Raw genomic sequence first — 4995 nt, forward strand, 5'->3', positions numbered from 1 at the left:
TTTTTATTTTGTAAAAACCTTTTTAACTTAACATAAAAAAATCAACCCCCCCCTTCTATTCCCTTATCATTATTTCCGCCCCCCCTCATCGCATTCCTTCTTTCTCTCTCTTCCAACAATCTCTCCTCTCTTCCTTCTTCTTCAACCCCCCATTCCTCCCCAACCTCCATTAACACACCTCCATTTCTCCCTCTCTTCAACTCAAGTAAGTTATTCTTCTCTCTCTCTATTTCTTTCTCTTCTAAGTAGTGTATTTTGTTAAATTATTAGTTTCACCTAAACCCTAGTTAGGATTAGTGTAATAATTTGAATTTTTTTGCTTTCTTTTATGTTTGCCATTGTTGTAGTTGATGTTTATGAGGTTGTTTGGTGCCAAATTAATTGGGTCTCCATTATTAAATAATTGTGAAGTTGTTTTGGTGGTTTGGAGGCCTACACTAGATTTTTGTGGTGTGGTATGGTATTGGGTCATGTGTTGACCGAAATTTTGGTACTATGTTGTATATTTTTGGGGTGTTTTAAGCCCAACCTAGGTTTGGGATGTTGTAATTGATGGTTGATGATGTGTAGTTGATTGGTGGTATGGTGGTAGTTGTTATATGGTGGTGTTGTATCTCATGTGTAACATTGAAAGGAGTAAGTGTGGGGTGTATTATGCCGGAAGTGGTAAGAAAATTATGGGGCTATTGTGGAGGTTGTTATGAATGAATTAAGGGGACATATTTGATGTCATCGGGTGGTGAAGTCTAAGTAACCATCTGATTGGCACTAGTTAGGGCATATTTTGATGGTTCGTTTGCTTATTTGCAGGTCATATGGCTCCCAAAAGGCAAAGGCGATCTGGAGGCACATCCCAGCGACCTGCTTATGATGAGTCTAGATTCCAATCGGAACTGGCGGAAGACGACTTCAACGCCAAGGCTACAAAGACCTTTATCCATGAGATCCCGATTGATCGGGTAGCCCTCCGAGCCGAAAAGGTGGAGATGTATGAAGAAATACGGAGGCGAAAAATGGAATTCCTATTTAACGACCCTGCACCAGTTAACAAGATGCTGGTTCGAGAATTTTACGCCAACTGCCCATTGCACTTGGGTAGGGAGGTGATTGTTCGGGGTACGGTGGTCAATGCTCAAGTTCCAACAATTCGCCGGGTGTTGCGGCTGCCTCCGTTCACCAGTGACGTCGACTATTACCATGACAGACCAGGGGTGACATGGGAGGTCATGACGGATGTACTTTGCACAGGGGGGCAACCCATTTGGATACGTGACCAAATAACCCTCAACTCTAACTCTTTCACCCACTTGGCCAAGTGTTGGTTGACTGTTATCTGCAGCAGGTTCGTGCCATCCAGCAATACAACGGACGTGAACTTCAATCGGGCACTGTTGACTTGGTGCTTTGTGACAGGAAAGGATTTTGATGCGGCCCGGATAATTGGTGATGAAATGGTCTTACGGGGACCGCTGCTGACAAAGGGATTCTATTTCCCTTCCTTGGTAACCACATTGTGCTTGATGAGAAACACCCCCACCAATCCTGCCGATGGAGATTTGCCACCCAAAGCAGCATTCAAAGCTTCTAGCATCAGAGTGGGCCGGGGTACACGCACCACAATTGAGATAGATGACGAGAATGATGATCCAGTCCCTCTTGCTCCATCCAGGAGGTCCGCTGACAGTGCCGGACCATCTAAATACACTCATTCTGGGACTGGCATATCCAGATCCCAGTCCACTAGGCCTATGCTGCGGTCCATGGAAGAAGAGGTTGCAGATCTCCGCACCTCAGTGGATGGATTACACACAAGGATGGATGCTATGTCCCAGAGGCAATCCAGGACTGAGAGCCGATTCATGGCCTGGTTCCGTGCATTGGGGAGAGCCTGCAATGTCGACCCCAGCACTGTCTCCGACTCTGACTGAGTCTCAGGGAAGTCTTCTACCCCTTCTGCTCTTTACTTTATTTATATGACATGGGGACATGCCATGATTTTAAGTGTGGGGTGGGAGACTTGCTCTGTTTGTATGTTGTATTATGTATAGCTGTAATGTAGTGTAGCGTTAGTGTTAGGTCAAAGTCGGAACTAATTAATTAAAAAAAAAAAAACCCAAAAACAAAGTTAGAGGACTCTTCCTGATGACGGACTATGTGGACAATACTCTTGAGGGAAGTAGTCCGTGTAGAAATTTTTTTATTTTATTTTCTTCTTTTAGGTAGTGTAGTACCTCCCCCTTGGTTTTTCTTTTGACCACGGTTCTTTTCCAAGGGTTTTTCTTGAACCGGGTTAGGTAGATTTTTTTTATTTTTAGGATTAGATGGGTGAAGGTCAGAATGTAACCCCAAATGTGCACATTTGCAAAAAGAACTTGAGAGTGGACGTCTAAGCTTGTTTGTGGACTCATAATATATGCCTTAATTTTGCACATCTTGTCGTGCTTGAACACTCGTATGATTGTGTTGATGAACTGATTCGGAATGAGTTACATGCTAAGTGTGTGTGAGTTGTTACTTGCATCCTATGCTTGCATATGATACCTAGAACTTGCCCTGTGTGTTTGCAAAGCGAAATAGAAGTCATTTGGTTCTAGAGATGATTGAGGCATTTCTTTGTGCAACCCTTTATACTTGAGAATCCACCTGTGCATATTACCATAGTTAACCCCTTTGAGCTTGAAGCCTGTTCTTTGATAACCCTATAATGATCTAAATCGTTGTGTTTGAATAAGCTTAATTGTTTGAACCTTTACCTCCTAGAAGCACTTGAATCACTAATGAATATACAAAAGTCAAAGTGTGGGGTGAGAGAGAGTTAGTGAAAAAAAAAGGGGGAATCAAGAATGAAGGTTTTGATTGGTGAACTAGCAGTGTACAATAAATCTCTGGAAAAAAAAAAAGAAAAAAAAAGAGAAGAAGAAGCCAGTTGTACCTAAAGAAAAGTGGGGGTCACAAGTGAAACAAAATGTGAAATAATGATTGGGTTGAACATAATGGTGAAACAAAAGGAAGTGTGTATTAAAAGTGCTTAGGGAGGTTAGTCACTATATCCAAATATATCCTACCCGTCTCTTAGCCTACATTACAACCTATAAAGACCTCTTGATCTTTGTGTATGGCTCGATTAATAGAGTATTACACTAGGGGCAAGCTTATGGTGTGTCTGTATGGCATGTGAATGCTCTTTGCTGAGAGTGAGTGAATTTTTTCTATATATGGTTCCTTGTTGTTGAATTTTATGTGTGTGGAACTTCTCTCAGATTTTGTTTATGTGAGGGCATGTGACTCAGGAAGAAAAAGTGAGTCTTCACTTCTTTTAGAGTAATTAGAGTGAGCACAAGTGTGTCTTGGCATGAGAGTCTGCATTTGAGATATGATTGTGCACTGCTTAGGTCGATCATTAATAATAGCAGGTGTGACATAAATTGGGGCAATGCATTGAGCAGTTAGGCCTAGAAGTGTGGTTTAGTTTGCTCGAGGACGAGCAAAGGTTTAAGTGTGGGGTGTTGATAATAGGTGAATTTGACTATAATCACACCTTGAATAATCACCTTCTTGTGTAGTTTTAATGCTAAAAGTGATAACAAAATGCTCTTATTAGTGCTTTTCATGATTTGCAGGTGATATATGTATAAGGAAGGCTAAGGAGCAGTTTTGGAGTCAAAAAAAATGAAGAAAAAGAGGCCAACTGTGAAATTCCCCAAATAAACCACGCAAAACAGGCCTGAAGATTCAGAGAACTGGTTTGACCGCGGTTCCACCGCGACCGCGGTAGAACCGCGGTGGAAGATAGCTGCAGATAAAATAGGATTCAGAGAAGGCTTTTGGCCGCGGTTTGACCGCGACCGCGGCAGAACCGCGGCGGAAGCAGAAAACTTCAGGGACTAAAGTGTAAAACACGGGATTTTTAGACCTAAACCCTATTTAAAACATTAGACTTCGCCCAAGAGAGGCATGTATTGATTTTTAAGGTTTCTTAGCAAGGAAAAACATTGTGAGAGAATACTCAAAACATCTTTCTTCTTTACTTTTGATTTTATGATGAATTCAATCTTAGTTTATTTTCCCATAGCCATGAGTAGCTAAATTCCTTGTCTAAGGTTTTGATGGAACCTATTGGGTGATGAACTTCTTGTTTATGTGAATACAAATTGCTAGTTTAATCTCTATTTGTTCAACTTCGTGTTTGTTGTAGTTAATTGACAGGATCCTCAATTAGCTGTGCCTATTTAGTGTGCATAACTTGGAAAAGAGTGCATATTTAGGGTATTGTTGAACAACACCACTCCTAGATTATTAGAGGAATCCATAATTGCGGGTTTAAAGGCGGAATTAGGGATAACGAAGCCTTGGGTGTAATCTAAAGTGAATCGTGCTAAATAAAGTAAGCTAGTGTATCTCGGGAGAGTGCAATAGTAAATTACTGTGATTACTCGGGAGAGATTTACGGTAAGATTAGCGTTCATGATTGATAGAGATGTGTTGGTAAATTTGTATGAGCATAAACAGAAGGGATTCCATCAATAGGGGAAATCATTGCCTTAGCTTTTTATCATAATTGTTTACAACCTTATTAGTTTAGTTTACAGCTATTTAGTTACTTGCAAGCGTAGTTGTTAAAGAACATTCAACTGAGATTTGAATATTTGGGAAGCTGGTTCTGAAGAATTAGTGGGTCTGAAGATAGTGGTTGATAGGTTAACTCTCTGTGGATTCGACCCTGGGCGTAATACTCGGGTTATATTTGCAACGTCCGCAGAGTCCTTTTTCTAAGGCATAGTTGGGCGTGATCAATTATCTACATTATTCTTTGGATTATCAGATCTCTTCCTACAAATAATCATTTATAATTTCTTCTCTTATATCCTATTAGTTCCCGAATATTTAATACAGTTATCAAATCTAATTTGTAAAAATTACCTACAAATAGATAATAAATTTACAATTCCATCGCATAATATATATATATATATATATATATATATATATATATAT

Source organism: Nicotiana attenuata, chromosome 5 (genome assembly GCF_001879085.1).
Source record: "Nicotiana attenuata strain UT chromosome 5, NIATTr2, whole genome shotgun sequence".
NCBI lineage: Eukaryota > Viridiplantae > Streptophyta > Magnoliopsida > Solanales > Solanaceae > Nicotiana > Nicotiana attenuata.